Source organism: Panthera uncia (genome assembly GCF_023721935.1).
Source record: "Panthera uncia isolate 11264 chromosome A3 unlocalized genomic scaffold, Puncia_PCG_1.0 HiC_scaffold_11, whole genome shotgun sequence".
Lineage (NCBI taxonomy): Eukaryota > Metazoa > Chordata > Mammalia > Carnivora > Felidae > Panthera > Panthera uncia.
In genome coordinates, this window is record NW_026057578.1 from 82,942,755 (window position 1) to 82,968,054 (window position 25,300).

The following is a 25,300-nucleotide window of genomic DNA, read 5'->3' on the forward strand; positions in this document are numbered from 1 at the left end:
CTACTTTTTCTCATTATAGTCTGATAACGTAGAAATGTTTTTGCAATCCTTCCTAAGATTTACAGAATGCATTTCTTGGGAGGGGGGGTAGAGAGGAAAAGAGGAAGGTGATAACATTTTGCAAAAGAAGCCAGGTTTTATTATTCCGTCAATATAAAATTCAAAACCAGGTAAGACTAAACTGTAGTGTTTACGGATGCCTGCTAAGGTAAAAAGCCATCAAGTGATTACTATACAGCTTAGGATAGTGATTCATTTGTAGGTCGTGAGAGGTAGAAGCCTGGGATAGAAGAGGGAACTTAGAAGTGCTGGTAATGTTCTATGTTCTGACCTCGGTGTCGGTTACGTAAGTGCTCACTTTCTCACCAATTTTTAAGCAATGAGATTGTGTTCTGTGCACTTTTTGTTTGGGTGCCTATTTCAGAATTTAAAAAGTTAGAAGGGAAAAATAGGCCAAGATGAAGGGATGTGTCTCAGCCACTAGGCCATTTACTTATATGAAACTATTCAGTTGTTTCCCCTTCTAGTTCCTTTAGTGATAGTAACAGATAAAAAGGGCAATCGGTGGGCAAGATGGGATGCAGGCAAGCCTCTCCTGACTATTCCTGTCCTCTAGGTTATGAGAGGGTAACCACTGGCACTCATTCTGATACCATATTTTTTCAAGCAAGACCCTTCAAAGGGATATTTACAAGGAGGGAGTATTATATAAAATCACACGTAGTGCTACATGGGTATAACCAAATTGCCAGCCTGGGACCACCCATCCTGGCTCCCCACTGGGTTCCACAGCAGCTCCAAAGTTACTTTTGGGGGACTCTCTGGGCTCTTTAGAACACAGTGCAAAACCCCAGAGCTAATGAATAGCCATTTGTTAGCTACGAATAACCTGGAGGCCAGGAGAGTGGTCAGGGGAACAAAAACATGGGACAGATTCTTCATATGAGAATTAAGGTCAAGAACTGTCAAGTGTCAGCTGGTGAGGGACTCATGGAGGGACTCAGGGCAGCTGGAGAGCACTAGGTGCCAGCCGCTGGGCGGCATGCTGAACAGGGACCGAATCATGGAACTAAGTTGTGCAAATGAGCGTGAGAACATATCCAGTCGCTTAAAATGAACACAGCTCCCCAAGGTCCCCAAGGAGTCTTGCTAATGGTGGGAGTGGTAGGAACTACAGAAGGCCTGGAGGGAAAAACTTTGCGTCACGCAGACCTTTTTGTAGCTTTCAAATAATAAGTCAGCAATGCCTGTCTCACCTTCCAATAGAATTAAAGACACAAAATACCTGTGATTTTCCATGGTCACATGGAAGATGATCTGCTACCCAGTGAGGCTCTCCCTCCTTCCCCTCCCTCTTATTGAAATGAAACTGGGAGCTACAGGGAAAATTCATTGGGCGGTCTTCCGCTCTCTTCCAACTAACTGGAAGGGAAAGAGGAATGTTTCACATTGGCCGTTAAGCTACAAGGCTTTGTAAACCAGATACCCTCATGCTGAAGATCCTTGCTTCTGGCTGGGCTCAGTTTTTCTTTGTTTTTTAATCAAATAAGACCCAGCAGGAAAAGGTGAGCATAACTGCACAGCTCCCCAGGTCACTGCCAAGCACTTTCCTATTCCATCCCTCCCCAGCACCACCCCACCCTGCCAGACTATAAACTGGCTATGAAGGCAGAGTGCTCTTCCCTAGGCCCCTAGTGACCTCTAGCGTCTAATGTGTGGTGGGCCCTGTCTAGAGTATTTGTAAAACACTATGTGCTCAGTAAATGTTAAATAGTAGAAGTAATAGTATTCGTATTTGTAAACAGAGACTGAACTGCTAAACTTCCCAGTCTGCCTCCAATTAACACCGAACATGCGGATAGGAATGGCTGAGGTCCTCTCAAAAGATAGTATTGAGAGTACAAGATTTGCTAAACCTGTGACTAAATCACTTGGCAGTGGAGGATCTATAAGGCATCACAGCTGGTAGTACAATGGTGGCCTGCATTTGATGTGAAGCCGATTGAGACCCAGATCTCCCCAACTGGAAACAGGATGCACTGGTTACCCTCAGAATCACTGCCAGCCACATGTTCAAAAGTCATCTACCAAGAACCTGACTGTTCATGGCACCCTATGGGCATTCCAAGAGAACAGACTCAGCAAAATAAGTACTGAATGTGGGAGTCCTAAGTTGCCCCCCACCTGGACCAACCAAGTATGAGGTATCTCTGGGTAAGTCCCTTGGCTTCCCTAGAACCCAGTTGCTCATTGCTGACAACAAAGTGCGGCTCACTTTCCCTCCTCCCACACATCTACGGAAGATGTTTATGTCCTTCTCCCACCTCCTTCCACCACCAACCAATAGCACCTGTGCAGACAGTGACAGTGGAACAATCCAAAGGTTCCCCACCCCTAGCCTCAGTACCCTTTTACACTCTTAACAACTGACATCCCCAAATAACTTCTATTTATACAGGTTACATCTACCACATTTACCATATTAGAAATTTAAAGTAAGAAATATTTTAAATACTTATTAACTTGTTTCAAAATAACAATGAACTCTGGGGTGCCTGGGTGGCTCAGCTGGTTAAGCATCCAACTTTGGCTCAGGTCATGATCTCACTATTTGTGAGTTTGAGCCCCAAATCTGACTCTACACTGACAGCTCAGAGCCTGGAGCCTCCTTCAGATTCTGTGTCTTCCTCTGTCTCTCTGCCTATCCCCCATCCGCGCTCTCAATCTCTCTCTCTCTCTCTCTCTCTCTCTCTCTCTCTCAAAAATAAATACACATTAAAAAATTTTTAAAATAACAATAAACCCATTAAATATATGCATAAACAGAATTTTTAATAAAATGACTACATTTACCAAAACAAAATAAATTAAGGAGAAGAGTGGTGTTCTTTTAGGTTTTTTGAAATCTTTTTATCTAGCTTAATAGAAGATAGTTACACTCCCCTATCTGGTTTTGCATTCAGTCTGTTGAGATCTGTTGTTTTATTTGAAGTATATGAAGAAAATCTAGCCTCACACAGAAATGTATAAGAGAGAAAGGGATATGTATTTTAATAGTCTTTTAGATGATTTTTAAAAAGTTTTTTTAACATTTATTTATTTTTGAGAGCAGAGAGACAGAGCGCAAGCAGGGGAGGGACACAGAGAGGGAGGCACAAAATCCAAAGCAGGCTCCAGGCTCTGAGCTTTCAGCACAGAGCCCGACGCGGGGCTCGAACTCACAGTTCATGAGATCATGACCTGAGCCAAAGTCAGACGCTTCACCGACTGAGCCATCCAGGTGTCCCTTTAATAGTCTTTTAGGACAAGTCTAAATATTCTTCTTTGACGTTACATCAAAACTCAACTATGCTGATTTAATATTACACTGAAACTCGACAAGTGACAATGAGGATTCTGAAACCATATCAGTAAACTTTTCAGATTCTGTTACATTAAAATCCATTAGTGTTTCTTGTACTCGGAATGGAACTTTCACCCATGCATAATTTTATAACATCATGCTTTAGTCATTTGGAAAATATTGATTTATTGAATTATGCAGATCTTCCAAATGTACAATGGAAAACTCTACTATATATTCATGAGAAACTAAGAGTGGAAAGGGAGGTAATATCTTAGTACTATTATGAAAGTAATAGTTTTGACCTTGGAAACCCCCAACAGTACCTGAGCCACACTCTGAAGATTGCTAGATTAACCCATCAGATAAAGTAATCACTGTGGATGTGTCATTTAGAGAATGGTCACCTCTCCCAGGTGAATGACTTAACCCATTTAGGTAATGCCAACTCTTTATCCTTCCAAAGCTTTAAAACAAGAATGAGTCGTGAGTGTGGGTCAGGAGGGAGGCCTGGAGCAAATCAAGGCCTGTGTGAACTACGCATCCCTGCCCCTACCAACATCTCAGAAATGTTTCAATATAAGCAATGAAGTGCTGTGAATGTTTAACAACCAGCTCTCCAGGAAAAATAGAAGTCCCAATTTTTAGCATTTGCCAGTTCCTGTGGTATAAAAACCTCCACCATGGCTGACTTCAAGCTACCAGCAAGATGTCACTGAACAAGCTGATGAGAAAAGATGCACATAATTGGTTCTCAAGAGCCGGTGTGAGCCAGTTCTAGCATGGCACTGAGAAAGACACATAGACCCACCTCCCAATGGAAAGAATGTCAAAGAACTTACAGTAAGTTTTTCACTTCCATATGCTACCTTCTGGCCATAAGTTATTTGCATTCCTATGACATGCCAGAGCCAGTCTCCTCCTATTATAAGATCAGACTTAGGCTCAGGCCCAGCATCTAGCCACCTAGACCAGGCCCCAATATGGAGGAGGCTCCTCAAATACCACTGTCTGGTGTAGTTACCATTACTTTTGAAGACCTGGGAGTTAAACAAAAAAATTATCTGCCTCTAAAATACCCAACATATTGTACACTCTATATGCAAGTGGGAAACCCAGTTAGGTTAACAAAACAGACACTCCTGTTCAAAAAAGCAGGGGAATGCAAGGCACATAGCAATCACTGGTCCACAGCAATTCTGAAATCCAGTCTGGCACAGATCACCAGTTCCTTGACTAGGACTGCTCCTGGTGAACGATTCTTCACAGATCTTGATTCTACCCACTGGGCTCTTGATTCTGCCTTCTGGCTCATTTTCTTCCATAAGAAATTCCTTATATTTGTATCTAAGTAATATTCTTAGCCTGCTTCCTGCCTAAAGTAGTTTGAGGTCCAAAGTTCTCATTGTGCACTGTCTTTATTTTAGTTCAAAAAGGAGAAGAGAGTAAAATCAGGTTAAACTGGGTGGTATGGAACAGTGTGATAAGAGAAAAGAGTCCAAGAGGTCAGAGGGTAGCTTGAGAAACATGTGAAGATAAGAGAAAAAACTGTGCATTAGGAATAATCTACGGACTGATGATTAGATCCAAGATTCCTACCTAGAAGAAGGCTGTTTCTGAACTCCCAGACACCCTCGGGGCATGGCCTCCATTACCTGCAACCTAAGATCAGCCTTAGTTTTCCACTTGTCTTGTAGCCTGAATAGATATATATCTTTTCTTGTTTGAACCTAAGAAATAATAAATACTCCTAAACTTCAAACAGTCCAAAAGTAAGTCTTCTTCTCATTACAATTTCTCAGACCACCCCACAAGGCAATACTAATAACAATCTCTTGGTACATCCTATCTAAAATAGTCTATGAGTAAATACATGGATGGATGGATGGATGAATACATGCATACATACATACATACATGATAGGCTAAGTTTTTGTACATAAATTGGGCATGCTGTGTATACTTGTATGTCCCATCACTTTTTATCCTTAACTATGTATCCTAGAGATTATTCCATAAGTAAGCATGTAAATCTGCCTGTTATCCTTTTTTCACCTAATTTATTTTATGATTCATTCCCCACCTTTGTGGAATTTTATTTCCTTCTTCCTATAATACACTTCCACACAATCTTACTCTTTCACTTTTCAAACTGATCAAACTCAAAATAATCAACAAATATATATTGCTGACACTTAACTACATGCCACAAATCATTCTAATACTTTATAAGTATTAACTCATTGAATTCTTGTAAGTCCCTAAGAGGTAAGTACTAGCAAGGTATGAGACTTCCCAAGGATCATATAGCTAGAAGTAATAGAAATGGATTCAAGCCCAGGCACCATAGTCCATGTTCTTTATCACTTAGCTACACTCCCGCCCCACCCCCCACCAAGTACTGCCATGATGTAATAAGGCCTCCATGTCTGTCTTTTTTCACTAGATGCAAGGGTAAGTTTCTGTTGATGTTGCCCTCTGTCAAATCCCCTAGTAAATGTTCAATAAATATTTGTAAATTGAACATCAATTATGACATCATGTTCCAGATACTCTCTACACTGGGTCTCTGTGCTAAGCATTTCATATATATTATCTCACTTAATATAGAAACTTTAGGAATTTGCTAAATGTCACAATTACACCAACATAACAACAGAGAAAATTCAAGAGGCAGGTTTGAACCCAAGTCTATCTGAGCCTAAAGCATACATTTAGACTCTGTGCTAGACCAGCACAGAAACTGACTCTGATATACACCAATCTCCCCTCCCCTCTTGGAAGCACCCCCCCACTTCAAAGCACCCTGAGCACCCATCACCAGCTCTTAAGTAAAAGACTCCCACAACAATCTTGCTACAGTTCCTACTATTCCAGAAAAGACTTAGAAGGTATCTGAGGTATTATTATGATTATTAAAGAAGTCTCTCCACACACAGAGCTGTATTAGCACCCAGTGAGGTTAAATTTCAATGCACCCTAAGGCACTAAATATCATCTCAATTGTCATCTCAGAGATTTACAAGAGACATTCACACCCCTGAAGAGAAGAGTACAAGTTTGCCACTCAGCCAGTCTCAATACTTGATGTCCTGAAATTGGGGGAGAGGGGAGAATCTTAGACTTTCTTTGGGGTGAATGTAACTAACATACATTTACTGTAAATCCAATTGACCACTTTCCCCATCTAACATAATTTATCTTGAAACATCACAGGTGGCCTATATTAGGAACAGCCAGGCAGGCCACACAGCTCACAGTGCTGTGGTCTCACACTGCCCTCTGCAGTCTGCCTGCGTCTTCACAGGACTCCCCCAACCAGCCCCAAGTGTCACACCTACGGGCCTACCAGCAGATCACTACCTCCTTTTGGTCTGGAGACAAACTATAAAATAAAATTTTATTTAACATGTGCCAGAACAGGTGCATTTACAGCCATAATCCATCTCTCTGGAGCTGGAGTGTTTGAAAAGCACACCCTGGGGAAGTGAGGGGAGGCTCCATTCGTAAGATTCTTTTCTGATAGCAGGACTAAATTAGGAAGGCAATACTTTTCCCAGATTGATGTGATCTGCTCACTCCAACCTCTCCCCACCCCATCTCCATTCCACAGTATAGCACGCAGCCCCTGAAAAGGAGAAGGCAGATATTGTGTAGGTGAAAAATATTTTGGGTGAAGAGAGAAATAACCCAAGGGAAAAAAAAGACAGAGGTCTACAGATTCAACCTATTATTCAAGAAGAAAAATCCTTAACAGATATATGTACTGAAAAAAGATGAAGAACCTGTCTTAAAATCCAAAATAAAAACTTTGATGAAGATGAGAAAAAACATTATATCTTGTTTTCTTGGATATATTTAGTGTGTGTGTGTGTGTGTGTGTGTGTGTGTGTGTATTTATATGGATATGGATATGTTCTCCTAGAAAACTCTTCCCAAGTTGGTTGGGAAAAAAGCTTTCATTGTGTTTCAACATCCTGGGCTCCAAGAAAGACAGCAATAAATTCCCCTGGCAAACTTGCCACCAGTCTGCTGGATATTCTTAGAAATCTGCTTCTACCACACACACACACAAATGCCCGGCACACACATGCATTCTACAAGGCCCTCTCTGTGAGAGAGATTTTCTGGGAAGCCAGCTTAAGACCACAGGCAAACAACTGATTCCACACTACCCTACACCAAGCTCTGGGGCCCCTCTTTAACCAGGCTTCTAACCCAAAGCTCAAGGTCATTGTTTTCAGACTACAAAGTTGAGAGTCTAATGGGGGTCAAAGCACATCTTCATCCGAAGGAAGAGCAGAGAAAAGATGATGCCCACATTTGGAACCTCTACAGATGGGGTCAAAAAGGTCCAAAGGAAGCCTGTGAACTAGTCAAAAGTTGGCACCCCATTGCCTTTGGGATGTCCAGGCTCCTGAGTATATTCAAGGCTCTTCAATCTCTGTCCAAAGCCAACGTCCCACTGCCCAGCTCAAATCTCTCCAGGAACTGAAGGAAACAGTTACACTGCTTCTCCCCACACCCCTCCTCTCTCTAGCACCCACCCACTTGCCCATTCCTCCAGCCTTGCCTGGTTTTTAAGACATAGTCAAACCCTTTTTTAGCAATAACCTGGGTCACCGCTTCAGCCAGACATGTTCTACCTGTGGACACTCCTTGTTCACCTCTGCCACTTCCACGGGGGGAGGAAGCAAAGGCACTTCCCTCATCTCACAGAGCAGACTGCATGCTGCTTGAGGCTGGGCATTGTATACTTTGCTCATTGATTGGTTCTCTGGTTCACACTGGCTGAGCTCACTGCCTTCTGACCACATCAGAGCAGAGGGTCCATGGAGCAGTAGCAGATATGCCCTAAGTAGCGATCATCATGTCCAGCACAGTTCCAGGCATTTTCTGGGCACTCGTCACACTTTAATTAAATGAATGAACAAAACCCTGGCAGGGAAAAAAAATGGAGAATGACTGCCTGAGGTCACATATGCTAGGAAATATGTCAATCTACTGATAAACTCCATCTAGTCAGCAAACAGGAAAATACAGAGAGGCCAATTTAAAATGATTTGATAGCTTTGCCCATTGCTCCTTATTGTACAATCACAGTCATAAAAGGCTAGTCAACTATTTATAATTTAAACACACACACACACACACACACATACTCCACTGGCAGGGACAGATCTGTATGGAGTTTCTGAAATGTCAGTGCCTCACTAGGCTTCCAGAATCTCCAAAGCTCTAAAGGGAGAAGCATTTCAGATCAGGAGAAAGGATGTTTTCCCAGGGTCAGTTAGATCTTTTAATACAACCCCACCACCCAACAGGCCAAGAGAGGGCATGATTCACAATTTATCCCAATTAGTGAGGCTTGTGTCCTTTGCTTCTCAGTAGGAAAGGCTTCCTCTGGTAGCAAGGAGGCTGTCTCACTCCCACCCTTATGCTCCCCTTTGCATTCCATGATTTATAAATAGATATATACATATGTACATAGACAGATAAAAGCAAGAAAGGGAAAAATATAAGATCAGTAGTAACTCAAGGTGTCCAGCTAGGTTTTTAAACCTCCTTTGGAGAGTGTCAATTTTAAGCATAAGATTCTAATTTATAACACTGTCTTTGGAGATAAAAATTTACAAGACGTAGGTGAGAAGCTATGAGGCCTTTAAGGTTTATCTTGAGTTTTTGTTTTAATTATATCAAAGAAGACCAAACAGCCTTTTTTTTTTTCCTCTCTGAAAATTGTACTTCCTGCCTCCAAAATTAACATTTATTCAGCTAGGTTTGCAGGAGGAACTGTTATATACATTCTGCCCTTCAGATCAATCTGTATATATATGGTCACCCAAAGCCTTGAATCAAAGTCATTGTGTAAGATAATCCAAACTGTCCAGCATTTTGAGCAGCTGAGATAAGCTAGGTTTTATAATGTCAATAATTTTAACTTATTGGGGAAAAAATGTTTTCCTCAAAGATTCCACTGCTTCAGAATCATAAATGGAATTATACTATGTTTCAACCCTTCAGCCCCACTTGTCAGCAGCAAAGAATAGCTAAAACTTTTGTCAATGTCCAAATTAGTTATTTTATTATTAGGCTACATGGATCAGCACATCACCAAGGGACTTCTATTTCCAGTTTTATTTGTTATACAGGGTACTAGTATCCAAGTTAGCATATACAAAAAAGGAAAAAGAAAAGAAAAGAAAAGAAAAGAAAAGAAAAGAAAAGAAAAGGAAAAGAAAAGAAAAGAAAGGAGAGAAAGAAAGGGGGAGGAAGGTTTATTACGAGAATTTTTATTTGGGATGTCTCTCCAAATTCCAAGCCAAGAATATATAGCCAGACTAGAGAAAAGACTGGAACTAAGAACTGTGATATCAGTAGGAACTCAGGAAACAATCCTTGTTCTCCTTCCAACTCTGTTTTTCTCTGTGAGTCTACTGCATTGTGCCTCTCCTTTTCCCTTTCTCCTCCATCCCCCACCCCCATTCACCTCTCTGGCCCATGGTGGCACATGGCTCACTTTGTTTCAAGCATCCACACATAGTCCTGACACACATGGGGCTGAGAAAGGGAGGCAGTCATGTGATCCAGCATGGCAAGAACTCATAAATTAAGGAGATCTTGCTATTGGACTTGGCAGACTTATCAAAAGGTATCTACCCCTATTAACACCTTCAAGCTATTGAAGGGTGAAGAAATGTATATAAATTACAAATTAGTCTAAAACTAAGTATATCTTACACACATCTAGACCATAGCAATTAGGAATTTATATATTACAAGTTGAAACATTCTACTCTACAATGATGAAAATAAATTGCATTTAATGTCCTCATCTAAGGGTCTCTAAGGGGAAACATCCAAGCCTAAAAGGAGGTGAAAAGGTAATATTTATGTGGGGGAATTTGAGGAAGCTCATGAAGGTGGAGGGATTGTTCTGAGCAAACAAGAGGGGCAAGGGAATAGAAAAATAAAGAAGTGCTATAAAAAGGAAGGTGTGATTACAGTCTGAAAAATAAACAGCTTTATTTGAAAATCCTTCTGGGAAACAATATATTTTGTGTTAAAAAGCCTGAAATATTGGGCATCTGAGTGGTTCAATCAGTTGATTGTCCAACTCTTGATTTCAGCTCAAGTCATGATCTCACAGGATTTTGAGTCCCGCATTGGGCTCTGCGCTGACAGGACGGAGCCTGCTTGGGATTCTCTCTCTCCTCTCTCTGGCCCTCCCCTACTCTCTCTCTCTATCTCAAAAAAAAAAAAAAATAATAAAATAATAATAATAATAATAATAATAATAATAAATTTTTAAAAACACTTATAATTTAAAAAAAGGCCTGGGGCGCCTGGGTGGCTCAGTTGGTTAAGCCTCCAACTTCAGCTCAGGTCATAATCTCATGGCTTATGAGTTTAAGCCCCGCATCGGGCTCTGCTGACAGCTCAGAGCCTGAAGCCTGCTTCAGATTCTGTCTCCATCTTTCTCTGCCCTCAAAAATAAACATAAAAAAAGGCCTTAAGTATTTATAGTCTGGGTATTATCCCAATTAATATTTCCCTAAAAAAGAAAAACATTTATGGTATGAAGATATTCATTGTAATATTATTAATAATAGTGAAAAGTCATGAGCATTCTAAGTATGCAAGAATAAGGAAACAGATACATAAATGATGGTATATCCACTTGGAAGATTGTATATCCACTGAAAACGGTAATTACAGAGGTTAGGTGGTAACTTGGAGAAAAAGGCACAGGAAATAATGGTAACCAAGAAAAAAGCTAGTTCCAAAATAATGTGAATGCTATTATTAAACCCATATTAAAATATGTTTCGGGGGTGGGGGGGCACCTGGGTGACTCAGTCAGTTGAGCGTCCGACTCCTGATTTTTAGCTCAGGTCAGGGTCCCAAGTTTGTAGGATTGAGCCCCCTGTCAGGCTCCATGCTGAGTGTGGAGAATCTCCATGCTTGAGATTCTCTCTCTCCCCCCCCCCCCCCCCCCCCCCCCCCTTACCCTCTCTCCCTGCTTATGCACTCTCTCTCTCTCTCTCCCCCCACAAAAGAAAAAAGGAAAAATGTTTCTATGAAACAAAACAAATAAGGAATCCTTATAACTGAAAATACTTGCAGGGGGAAGTCTAAGAGATTTTCCACAATACTATCACAGTATTTATAAAATATTTTTAAAATTTACATGCTGTGAGCCCTGCTAGTTCCTCATCTTCAGCCTCCAGTCCTCACCTAGAATATTATGTCTTTTGCTCAGAAACATGATTTCCAGTAACTGGCTGAAATTCCTGCTTCCAAGGAAGACTCGCTGGCACCCAAACTCCCCAATCAGCACTCACTCCTCTACGGTAACTGCCTGCCTCTGTGTCCACTGTGCCTGAAGGCCACTTAGGCCGATCAGAAACTGCAGTAGATTCCTGGAAGCTCCAAACCTACCAAGAAAAAAGCCAGACACCCCCAACGGCAGATGGTTTAGTCTTACAGTTTTTATTTATTTTCTCTGCTCACCAGGAGAGGTTAGCTCATCTGCTGGGGGGGGGGGGGGTGGTAGGGGGGGTGACCAATACTTCTCTGCTTTAGAAAATGTCTGTTTGACAGTGTGGCATTCACACGGGGCGAAATGTCACATCTTTTGTCCCAGCGTTCCAGGGGAAGCTCTATCAGGAGAGTTTTATCAGTGCAATTAACACAAAGGCCCCCTTCTGTCTTAAAAACACAGGCCTCGGATACATGGTAAGATGAACTAGCCATTGTTTCTGCACAGCACAAAAACTCCTTTCCCCTATCCCCAGCCCCCAACCCATTTATGGGGTTTCATTAAGGCCTATGGGTGCCTCTGACTTATTTATTTAGGAAACACTGTTATTGTCTTAATGTAAACAGAACTCAAGATCAGTTGACAGTTGGAATGGTCCAGCAGAAAGGTTTTCAAAGGCGCCTCCTTGGAAAGGGGTCCCTCCATTCAGCCCCCGGTTCCTGTATCATACTGCCAGCACTGTTCACAAAATAAACAAATGTTTGTTTTACAACATGGCAGAGGGGGCTCCCATTCAATGCTGGCCAGATATGAAAACAAACTTTCACATATAAGGGCTTTTGATACACATGACTTACTTGGATGACAAGGGGCTCGTCTGGGGAGTGCTTAAAGCTTATTAATATTGCACAAAAGACTTTTGTTTATCATTTCGCTGGACTGCCTGGGAATCACAAGACTCAAGCCGCCACCCGGCTGGTGTCCTAGCATTTCAGCAGCTGTAACGTGTGGAGATTGCGAAAGCATTGCTGGTTTGGAGCCAAAAAACAAACTCTCCACAGACCCAGGTGAAAGAACTCGAAGCTGCCAGCCTCTGAGAACCAAACTTGGAATTTAAAGAGTGAAGGGACAAGAGCTCCCCCTACAGGTAAAAAGAAAAATGGATACCTTGAACCTTCCTATTTCTAAGGGGGTATCTTTCTTCCAGAAAACATGGAACCCATGGCCTGCCTAATCTAGGGATATTTCCCCTCCTGTTTAGAAAGTCTGCATCTCTAGCAGCTTTGGAGTACTTCTTCTTTTAGGCTGACAAGCTCTACTCCCAAAATGTTTTATGAGACATTAACACTCAGGGCAGAAATATGAATATATGAGGATGAAAAAGCTCATGATCAAAAGTCAGTTCTTTCAGCAATGGTTTAGCTGGCAATGGAACTGATTAAATCCGATACAAGCCCTGTCCTCTAGACTAGTCCTGTCCAAGACAGTGGCCATCAGGCCCTTGTGGCTTCTGACCACTTAAAATGTGGCTAGCCCAAACTGAGATCTGCTGTAAAAGAACACACATTATCCTGTTAATTTTTCACATGCTGAAATGATAATGCTTGGGATATACTGTGTTAGTTAAGATACATCAAAGTTCATTTCACCTATTTCTTTTAATGCTTTTTAATGTGGCTACTAGAAAATTTACAATGATATGCACATCATATATATCACATCTCTATTGAACAGTGGTAGAATAGCTAGGTTTGTAAAATAATAATAATAATAATAATAATAATAAACTTATTCTATAGTATTAGTGATTCTTTCCAGATGAGTTGATTTTTTCTTAATTACATTTATTCCGTTCATAGACCTCAATCTCCTGTAAAGAAGAGAAAGTTGGAAAAATATGATTACAGGCTGCCCTGCACATTTCAGTTTGTTTAGTTTAAAGTCTAAATAAAATGAAAGTAAAATCTTCAGTTTGGGTTAAGTTTATTTTTTAAAAAAGTTTCAGAAGTAAGGACAGATCTTCTCACCCCAAACTCTTTCTTTCTCCTGGCCATACCCTATATATGTATTTAACTACAAGTTACTCCAAGAGAAAGAAATTCCTTTTATCATAACAGTCTTGCAAAATTGTTTTCAAGTCATTAGACAGCAGCTATTTGTTTAATCCCTCCCATAACTGGCAACCTCACCCACCCTCATCAATCCTCCATATAAGCAATATTTGGGATATGTAAGGTATATGGTATTATGTGAGAAATATGTGACTCTAAATATGGTCAGACCAGTAACCTCACCATAACATCTATACAAACTACTCAAAAGTCACTTACAGTGGGCAATGCTGTCATTCTAATTTCTGAATTCAATTTAAATGGTACCAGCAGCTGCCTCTGATAAACACACTCAGATCTGGCCCATGATCACCAAACCCACCATAAAAGAAGACCAGCAGAGAATATTCTGCTTTCCCAGCTCTGCTGCCTTATATTTGCCCTGGATTTTTTTTAGTCCCAGGAATGCACCAAAATATCACTGAAAGATTAACTATTTCTGCGATGAGAGAAATTTAGGGATTATGGAAATCTTTCTGAAATCTTTCCCTGAAATTCAAGCTTAAAACTATCTGAAAGGTGAGTACAGCACTACAGGGCTCATAGCAAATGGTCACAAGGACAATATAATAATACAGAGACACAGTACATTGAAGAAGTGTCCGCATGTCCTCTGAGCCTCTTCTAGGGCAGCATGTCACTCAGCCAAAGGTCAAGATTAGCAAACCAAACTACAGCTACAATCTTTGAGATTATAGATGAAATTGCTAGGGAAAAGAAACTCAAACAAACAAGGATTTCAGCTGCAAGTCAGAACAAATATACGCTACTGCTGAACAGCTACACAGAGAAAAATTGGGAGTAGTACCCGAGACCCTCATCATTCTCCCCACAAACAGAAATGATGGCTCTGGGGAAGAGAGGCTGCAACGCCACCACATGAATTGTGGATCCAGGCTATGGTATTTGGAGGGCACTAGAGTGGGACAGGATATTTACTGAAGATATTTACTGGTATGATTTTCCATGTGACCTTATTATTCTGGCATGGCTGCCAGCACCTTATAATCCCAGCATTGTATTCACAAGCAATCCTCCACTCATTAGCAGAAGCTGAGTCCAACTTTGCTCTTGTAGGGGCTTGTGAATCAGCATGGACCAACACAGGCAGAATTTCCAGGAGCTAGATGCAAAGAAACAAGAGCACTACTCATGGGGTGGGGAAGACATCTGTATCAGTTAGGAATTACATCTGACTGCTAGTAGTAGGTTCTGGAAATTAGCAGTGATTAAGTTTTGTTTCTGTTTTTTTTTTTTTTTTTTTCCTCATGTGAAAGAAGTTCAAAGTGAGTTAGTCCATGATTGCATGGAAGAGCCACAGTGTCAGGCTCCTTCTATTTTTATGTTCTATCACCCTTTAGCATGTGGTTGCTTCGTCTAGTCTAAAATGGCTATTAGAGAGGCTCCAGTAATCACAGTTATATCCAGGCATGGGGCAAGAAAAATAGGAAGAACAAAAGGGAGTACAGGTCAACTACCGTTCCCTTCTCAAGGAGCTTTCCTGGAAGTCCCACCCAACAACCTCTTCTTAAGCCAATTGCTAACTTCTAGTTACAAGGGAGACTGAGCACACTGTCACTCAAATAAAATCCAACTTCTTTTACAAAATAACAGGAGAGAATAAAATATCAGGTAGGTAACTACCTGATCCTTAGGTTGCTTCAGAGGTAGCAAAGACATCTCTAAAGGAGAGTTAGTTAGATCCAGCCTAGAATGTTTATTTCAGCCTTGCCAACCAAATTAACAATAAGCATCATAACCACTGGGCTATAGTATATTCTCAAGACTTCCGCCTTCTGTTGGATCCAGGAATTAATTGTTTCTTATAATTATTTGCAGCTTGTGCCAGCTCTCCCTAAAATTCTTTGATATGAAAGACATTGTTCCTGGGCCACATCATTGCCAACATCTACAACAGTCAGCATGGTATCTGTGGACTTGATAGAGAAAGAAATTAAGCCCCATTATTGGGTTAAGATTCAACTGTCTCCCTCTGTTGAACACAGTGTGGCTGAGGAGAAAAACCAAACTGCTGCACAAGCTGCCACATACAAATATAAACAGTGATGCAGACAACTGCAACATCTAACCAGATGATGTAAACCCTAATTTGTCACAATTACCTGAATCTGCTGAATGAAAGTGGCTGTTTGGTTTGTAGGGTTCTGGAGAGTAAGAAAATGCCAAATATAGAGAGGCATCTAACGAAAACTCCTAGATGGTAGTAGTAAAGATAATGATTATGAGGATGACTGTAAGTGAAATTGTAAATTACCTTAATTCTTTACGAGTGCAGTCCCACCAAGGGGGATCCTTTCCATTTCTACTACACTTCACAGTTTATAGACAAATCTATTATCTCATTTGTTTCTCAAAATTCAGAAGTAGGAGGGAGAGGTATTATCATCAAAAACAGTTTTCAAAAACCGTTGGGAGAGAAACTCGAAGATATCAAGTAATTTACTCAAGTTGTCATAGAAGAGGCAGAAAGATAGCACTAAAACCAGGCCCTGGCACCTGGGCTGGGACTCTCAATTATACCTCTCTAGCTGAACATTTATTAGCTTTAGACTGCTCAACTTCATTGAACTCTGCTGTGATTTCTTGAAGATATTAAGGCCTTAAAAGGCAAGGACCATCCTCTTATTCTCCTAACAATACACACTAGGCTTAATATTCAATTAATATTTCTTAAGGATAATGCTGTACTCTAACCAGCATGCAATGAGTTCAACAACACCTACTTTTAGTATGAGAAGGGGCTGAAAAAATGGCGCAATCCTGACCTTTTCTACCAAAAATACAAGAACACAGTTTCCACCTTTGGTTTCTGGATCTCAAGGTGGGGGCGTTAGGGAAGGGGGTGACAAAAACTTGATCTCATTGTGTTGGAGTTGCCTTATCTGTCACATAAGGAGATGGGAACTGGAACACCTCTATGATACCTTTTGTTACTACAACTTGAAGATTCTAACTGCCACTTGAAAGTTTCTGAGAAAAGAACCAGCTAAATGCTAGAGAGGTAGGGTATTGCAGGTCAAATCTCCTTCGGTCCTTTTTGAAGACCTGTAAGTCTCCTTCAGAACATCTGCTCGCCCTCCTCTCAATAAGCAGCACCCCAACAAATCCCCATTCTCTCAATGTAACCACAATCACTAAAAAGAGACAGCTGCACCCCAGTGAGAAGCTCTTCTTCAAAGATACACTCCAGAAGTTTTCCTCTCTGGCCCCTACTTCCACCTAGCCATTTTGTTCCTAAGTCTCTGCATCACTGAAGCTGCAACAAAAATTTCAAAAGTTAGGGTTTTCTAAATCCAGCCCCCTTGTAAATCCTTACTCCAAATCTGAGCAAACTAATCCTATCGGTTAAACCCAATCTTTCTGTTTCTGCAAAAATGGGAGAGAATCAATAATTAAGAATTCCCATGGCCCCAGTATTAAAAACAGACTCCTGTCTTTTAAAGATTCTGACCTCAGATTCCTAATCCGAATGCTCAGTCCATCCCATTGAACCATCCACCATTTACATGCGAGAAAATCTTGACTTAGATCTTCCCTGCCTACATAGTCAACCCAACCCACCAAAAGCCTCACAAAGCATTCCATCCTCTGAGTCATGTTCTGGCTGGTGGCCTATGGGAACTCCTTTTGCGGGGGTGGGGGCGGGGGGAGAGGAAGAGTGTAAGCAGTCAGCCTGATGAGTTCCATCACCCTCCCCTACCACCCCTGAAATAAATCACCAATACCCAGAATTCCCTTTTACTCCCCAGTTTAGATAGCTGTGTATTATAGTCAGGGATGGTGGTGATGACATGAATAGCAACACTGAACATTTTTTCAACATTGCCCACAAAGTCCTGAGTGCCACCGATGCCTCTTCTCACTTAAACTTAAGGACCTTCTTCAGTAGTCCTTTTAACAGCATTAGTGTCCTCATTTTACAGATGAGGAAACTGGGATTTACAGAGATTGACTTGTCTGTTGCTCCACAGATTAAAAATGAGTTCCAGTCCAGGTATGCATGATTCCAGATCCTATGCACATTAGATTAGCCTGCTTTTGGGAGACTGGAAGCAATAGGGAATCTGAGAGTCTTATCCAGAGCCAGGGGAGAAGGTAGAAGCCTCCCAGCCATGAGAGCTGCAGAAAAAGGAACACATCAAAAGCTACCCCCCAAAAAGAAGCTAAGCAGGGCAATGCCATTTAGACAATTACTCTTAAGCCTAATCAAACCCTAAAATTCCATCAAGTTGCTCCCCAAAAATTGAATAACCAAATATACGAATGCCATAATTTGGGATTACTAAAAGAGTAACAATAACAACTAAAAGCATCAATTTCCTTTCTTTCTTTTACCACCTGTGGACCTCATGGGGTAAGGGGCAGATGGTAAATTTGGGGGGAAGCTGGTCTATTTTGAATGCTTATTTACAAGACTACATTCATGCCATCCACCAAACACCATCTGCTGGGCTATTTCTTCCATGAAACTAGAGCATTTTGTTCCATAGCAAATAAAAGTGCAACCAGAATTCTATCAGCATGCTGTGTTTGGGAGAGCACCAACACTTTTCAAAACCAGCTTTAATCCTTCTCCAAGTCCGATGCAAAGAAGGCTCCCCTAAGAACAGTAACCCAGTCAACACATTCATTCATTCATTCGCAAACTCACTTTGAAAGAAAGCTGGCCCGCGTAGGCCAGCCAAATGTGGAAAGTTAATTTTACAACGTGAACTGTTTTCACCCTAGGCCAAGAGACAAGTATAGGCACCATATGACCTGGGCGTGATTTAGGAGTATCTCGGGACTCCGAAACATGAGGGTATTTCAGCAAGGAGCCCCCACCTTTCCTCCCTCCCCCTCCTCCCATCCACTAAAGCTCCCAAAGAATGTCTTTCATGTTTGCTGCATTCACCTCACAACGTGCTCCTGGTGCCTGTCCTTGAATTCTCGGCTCATTGCCCCTGAATCCAGGGAAGTCAAGTTGAATCTTTCAAAATGGGAGCCAGCAGTGAGTAAGAACATCAGCAATGGGGCAGGAAAATCTACCCCCAGTTACTCTTTTTTTTTTTTAACTCCAAGTCTCATGTATTTTTTTAAGAGAGGGAAGCAGAATCATTTCCAGGGAAGAGCCTTGGGTTAGGAATCAGGAAATCTCAATTTTATTTCCAGTGCTGCCACTGATGGGCTGTGTGTAACTGGATAAATCATTTAGTATTTCTGGCCCCCAATCTGCATATCTATAAAATGAGGAGGTGGGACCACAATAAATACCTCATAACAGGACTAGAGCCCACATTGCTGTAAGAAGCGAAACATCCATAGAGTGGGTGAGCAGAATGCAGGGACAGTGAGGAGGGGGTGGCCCAGGAACCAGAAGCTTCCAACAAAGTTCTATAGAGAATATCGTAGGTAACCTACAGGAGCAACCCAGGAAACCAGAGTGAGCTTTAGGTAAGTATGGGCCACAACGCCCACTTCCCAGTTTTGTGGCTACTCCAGTGACGGCAGAAGTGGGCTCAGGAAAGTGGTGCAGTGCAATGGTCAAGAGCATATCCTTCGGAATTACTCTGGACCTTAAAGGACTCTGTCCTTTACTTTCTCTATGAACATGGCCTGTTTACTTCTTTAGCCTTATCCTCTGCATCTGTAAAATGGGATAATGAAACCTACCTCTGGGGGTGTGTTCACACTAGCTCACAAAAGCCAATTGTTAAATTTTCTGAAATTTTGCCAGCTGGCTGATACCACGTGGATGTTTGAAAGAGGCCAGAGTGGAAGTATTTACTACAAATCTGGGCATCTTCCCCAGACCATCCAAAGTGGATTGTTGAATATTTAGCAGCACACCACCGTCTACTACTCAGCATTGCTGAGGTGATGGATACAAAGTGTTTAGCACAGTGTCTGGTGCATGACAAGAAATGGGAGTTCTTATTAGTGACTCAGGATGCCCTCACTCTTCCTCATTCCTCATACTTCTCTTGCCCCAGATCTCATGCTTTTGCCCAGAACAGGGAGTCCTCTCAGTAAAAGCCCTTCTTCCTCACTCTTTCTAAATGCTTGTTGCCTCCCCCTCAACAGACGTGAATTGGGTATCTACTATGGCCCCAGTCTGGCACCAGGCACTACAGACACAAACATGATAAGATGAAACCTGGCCCTGGTCTCTAGATATTCACAGACCTACTGGTGGACAGGATGCAACCGAGTCCATGAGGGACACCTTTTACCAACACTGTGGAAATCCAAGGAAGGCAAAGGCCACTCCCAACATGGAGAACTCTCCTGCCCCCTGGGATCCCAAAGCCTCTAAAGCCTTCAGGTAACTTCAGCTACAAAGAGCAACCATCGTCTCTAAGATGACATCATTATTAGGACTACAGGGCACTCAGTTAGCTTTCCTGCTCTCCCTGCCCTGATGGCACTACCCTACTACGATTGGCAACATACTTCCCCACTGGCTATGATGGTTCCGTGTATGCCATGAATGCCGCCTGGAAACCAGAAATGTGTAACATCAAGTCTGGCCCCTCGCCAAATTTCTACAGGGCATTAGTAACAAACTGGTGAAGCTCATTAAAAAAAGAGAGAGAAACCTATAACCATTAAAAGTCCATTAAGCAGCCTGTCATTTTGTAGAGCTAAATAGCCCACAGTAATCAAAAGCATATGAACCCCAGCTGGGATATCCAGTGAATTGTTTCGATTTAGGGGAGAATTCATCAAGAAAGATTGTTCTTGGGATTGGGTTGATTTTTCTCCTTCAGTTCTTGGCCCCACGTTCCATTATAATTAAAGTGATTGATGCACCTCCCAGACAGAGGTGAGCAGTGACCACCAGAGCCAAAACATCTGCTCCTTCCAAGCAAACAGCTAATACGGAACTTGAGTCGAAAGGCACGTAACCTGAGGTTACCCCTCCACTGTCAATTAGGTATGGCACAGTCAACTCTTTGCTTTCCGGCTGGGTTACCTCTGGGTTATCTGTGAAATTTCTCTCCCCAACCATAGAAGGCCTTTTATCCACAGCCAGGTTATGGTCAAGAAAGAATTAGGTCTGAGGCCAAGCAGTGACAATCCCTAAAATGAAAGATCAAAGGTCCATCCACCAATTAATGAAATGTCTTATCGTCCATCGATGAACACTTATTAATTTAGGAAATGCGGGGTTAATCCTTCAAATTTCCCACAACTCCTCTGGCCTCCCTTTGCATTTTCCCCAATCCCTGCATGGTGTATCCCTGCCACTCTATTGTTCATTAGTGTCTCCACAGGCAAATGACCACCACATGCTGAAAAAAGAGGGGAAATGATGGTTTATGGTGGCACATTAATAGTTCTGGCTCTGACATAAAACTAGTGAGAAAAGACAGAAAATTAATGATCCAACAAGGGTTTTGGAAGTAACTGCAAGAGTTACTTCTCCATGTTTATCTACCCCACTTTACTAGATGAGAGCAAAGGGTTGATATAAAATGTAAGATCAAGATGTTTAGATTCAATATAAAGTCTCCTATGAGCATTCATGTGTCCTTTAATATACCTTTATTTTCCTTGCCTTATTTTTAACTTTTCCTCCCAAAAGCCAACAGTTTAAGAAAAAAAAAAAAAAAAAAGTCATGCTCAGTACAATCAACACTCTTCCCCGCACCACCATCTACTCAAATTCCTCCAATAACTTTGGTTATTTCACTTATTTCCACTGATCCTTCCAGAGCCTTGAACTATTAAATTTCTGCTTGTGGGCTTGTGTCCAATGAGTCCATCATTGACTGTATGCTTCTCAAGGGCAGGAACGATATCCTCTTTCACCCTTACCTCCTATAGCATCTCCGTAGTGGAGTCCTTGCAACTCAGAGCACCTCACTAAATACTGATGGAGTGATCTTTTAGTGTTGCCAGGCTCAGCATTCCAAGCTCACAGAAACTGCCTTCCAATTCACCAAGCATTTAATGAGCCCCCGTGCTGTCCACACAAGTTCATTTGCCTTGGAAACAAAAACAGATCGATGTCCCCTTTATGCACCGAATCTGCTTAAACATCCATCACAGATTATGCATACACACGGTGTGTATGAAGGGAAACCACCACCACCACCCCCCAGCCTCTTCTCATTTCCACATCCAAATTCTGCCCAAATGTCCAGGCCTGGTTGTGCTCCCACTCCCACTAAGAAATCTTCACAGAACACCCAGTCCAGCCCAGGGATCTCTCACTCTGAATCCTTAAACTTTGAGTGCCTAACAATCCACTGATATCTCTCAAAACTATCTTGAATTGATGTAGTTAAAGCAATTATTTACCTCTTTGAGTATACAATAAGGCTCTCCCACCTACCCTGTAAACACTTGGAGGACAATCACTGTAGTTTATCCTACTTTGTATTTCTCACAAACCAAGCAGAATGCCTGACACACCCTCTCTGGAAGGCAGGAAAATATGAGCAAGAGAGTCAGTGAATGGCATGGGTGGATGGGGTGGGGTCAAGTTGAATGGAGTGAGGATGAGGGTAGGAGGGTTGATTCTTAGATGAGAAGTGAGGCAAACTCAGCTCAGGTGAGTGAAAGCATGCCCTTCTCCCCTCATTCTATTCCAGGGGACACCTTGAACTTGGAAACCTAGGGAGATGTGGCCTATTGCTGGACAGAGGGAGTCTCTGACCCTTGTGTTCTTTCTTCCTTGGATGTCTAATAGTGAAGGAAAAATAAACATATAAAAGGCCATAAATCCTCTTGCAAAAATAAAGGTCCCTTTTTAATGCTCAATAGCTAATGACTTAAGTTAAATTCCAGACTCTTCACAAAAAAAAAAAAATTGTAAGACCCCTTCCACCTCTTTGCTCCCTTGACCTCCACCCTTTCCAGAGTCAGGAAGCTTGCTAGGCTTCTCTTTGTTGATGAACTTCTTTAAGTGGTGCTTGTGCCAATATTAAAGGCATTAAAACAATCACACACTTTGAAATCAACTTGAAAACTGTCCTGCAAACCAGGACCTGGTTCCTCCTCCCCAGAGTGTCTGTCTTTTCCCAAATCCACAGTTTGGACTGTCTGGACTGAAAAATGTTATTCTATGCAACAACTCATTTTGTTGAGGCTGTCACACTGTGTGTTCTGTGTCAGTCAGGAGGACCTGATCTAAGACAGACCGAGGCTCTACCTTGTCCTTGTTTTCTCACTCACACAGGGATCACAGGGAAGGAGGGTGTTCATCAGCATCCCCTCCACTGTCCAAAATTCTCAGTTAGCTGGCTTTCTCTCTGCCAGTCCTGGCTGCATAGGACAACGAAAGTAAGTCATGAGGAGACCTGCTCAGGTCTCAGCTCCACTCTTTGCCCACTGAGTGACTTGAGCTCTCTGAACCTTTTCAGAGTCTGCAAAATGTAGGTACTAAATTGCATCATCTCCAAGTCTTCCCAGCCTGGCTCCTCAGTACACGTTTACTTAAAGTTGACTTGCTTCTGCTCTCATAGTTGTGTTGAAGGACACACTATGCCGTCCTCTTTGTAATGCCCATCCCTCTACCTACATTCGGGAGACCTCCTCTACTGTCTCCTCCATAGTTGCTTCTATCTACGTCACATCTCATTCGCTCTAGTGTTTTCAGTTTCTCTTCCTTGTTTATGCCATCCCTCCTGACTAGCCACATGCTCAGATTTCTACTAGTCTAAAACCCAAATAAGCAACCTTATTTAACCATATTACCCTGTCATTTTCTTGAGCTTCTCACCATCAACCTTCTCCACTGAATATTCTCTACTGGTATCCCCAGTCAGTTGGTTATCATCCAGTCACTCCTCAACCATTCATAACGTGGCATCTGCTTCTCAGCACTCCAGCCTCTCCGGGGTTGCTTCATCATCAGGACTGTTCCCCCAAGATCAAACTATTGTAAATCCAATTCTAGAATTAGCTCTAGAAACAGACTCTGCCATGAGGATTCACAGGCAAGTGATCTATTAGAGCAGTGAAGGCAGTGTTCCTGGGAGAAAAAGGGAGTGGGGCAAGCAGGGCAGTGAGGGGAAGAAGCAAGCAAAGTCCCACAGGGGAGCTCTAGAGTGTAAGTTATATCTTGGAGTTGTCCTAACCTAAGGCAAGGGAACTAGGTTTTCATACTTCCCAGCTGGCAGTGGTGGCTAAGGGCTCGGGATGACAGGTAGAGGAAGGTAAATTCCAGGCACTTCCTCCTCTCTGAGCACACCAGCAAAATCACTCCAGTAGCCTGAAGGTGGTTTTCACAAAAGAGTTGCAGGTATAAGCAGCTGAAGCCAAAAGCATATTGAGGCTGAGCAAGGGACTAAAGGAGATCCAATAGAAAGGAGCAGTGCATTAGCACCAGACATTACAACCTGCCTTTTCATCTTTCTGTAGCTTCTGATAGTGTTGAACACATTCCCTTCTGAAACTTTCTCACTTTTGTTTGATGAAAGACCCCTGCCTTGCTATTCTTCTGTTAACTCTGTATCTTCTTGCCGGTCCCCATTCTCCTCCCAGCTGCCCCATATTTTTTATTTTTGTCACTTAGTGATATCTCTACCCCTTGCATCAATTACCACATCTAAAGACTCTCAATTCCAATTTCCAACTCTGTCAGAAGCTTCTACTTGAATGTCCACCAGCACTCCAAAATCAACATGCCCCCTAAAATCAAATTCTCTATCTTCTTCTAGGACTTATCCCTTCCGACTTCCCTGACGACATTCCTGAGCTATAATACAAAGAAACACCTTTCACTCAGTCTTTTCTTTGTCCTTGTGCCCAACCAGACCTTAATTCCCTCACATATTTCATTTCCTTCATATTTCCTTTGCCGCTGCCTTAGTTCAGTCCTTTACTAACTTTTTTTTTTTAATTTTTTTCAACGTTTTTTATTTATTTTTGGGACAGAGAGAGACAGAGCATGAACGGGGGAGGGGCAGAGAGAGAGGGAGACACAGAATAGGAAACAGGCTCCAGGCTCCGAGCCATCAGCCCAGAGCCTGACGCGGGGCTCGAACTCACGGACCGCGAGATCGTGACCTGGCTGAAGTCGGACGCTTAACCGACTGCGCCACCCAGGCGCCCCCTTTACTAACTCTTGAGTAGACTTCTACAGTAACGTCTTAACTGGTCTCCCTGCCTCTCCATACTCCGGGCCGTCCTTCAGATTAACCTTCCACAGGCAACACTGTGATCATGTTACTTCTCTGCCACCCTCCTCCCACACCATCACTGGTTTCATTCTGCCCACAGACAGTGGTAGAGACTTCTAGTGCTTACCTGTTCTGATTTTCTTCTCCAACCCTCTTATAGTTACAGAACCAGACCACAAGTTCTGGCCATTGGACTATGATGGAAGAGAGGGTATCAACTCTGGACCAAGGCATTGCAAAACAAGTATGAGTTTTCTAAGTTCTATTTTCTCTCCTGTGGTAACCCAGGAACCCAAGTGTTGAAATGGCAGAGCCACAAAATGGAAGTGCCTGAGTCACTGCCATACCATATGGAGGATAACTGGGTATTATCTGGGAGAACAGCCTTCACCACATCATATTTTGTATGTGCTAGAAGTAAGCCACTGTATGAAAAGACTCTGGAAGTTGT

General features: G+C 42.2%; 1 long non-coding RNA gene across 4 annotated transcripts in view; it reads right to left on the reverse strand.

The window, feature by feature from the left end:
* The window catches only part of LOC125937043 (uncharacterized), a 349,554-nt gene that overhangs the window by 204,359 nt on the left and 119,895 nt on the right, over positions 1 to 25,300 (reverse strand). Inside the window, exon 1 of one of the 4 annotated variants that reach the window (XR_007462228.1) lies at positions 24,977 to 25,164. The exons of the other annotated variants lie outside the window; for them this stretch is intronic. This is a non-coding gene — a long non-coding RNA (uncharacterized LOC125937043). Of the gene's footprint in view, positions 1 to 24,976; positions 25,165 to 25,300 lie in introns of those variants that run through there. 4 annotated transcript variants of the gene reach the window in all.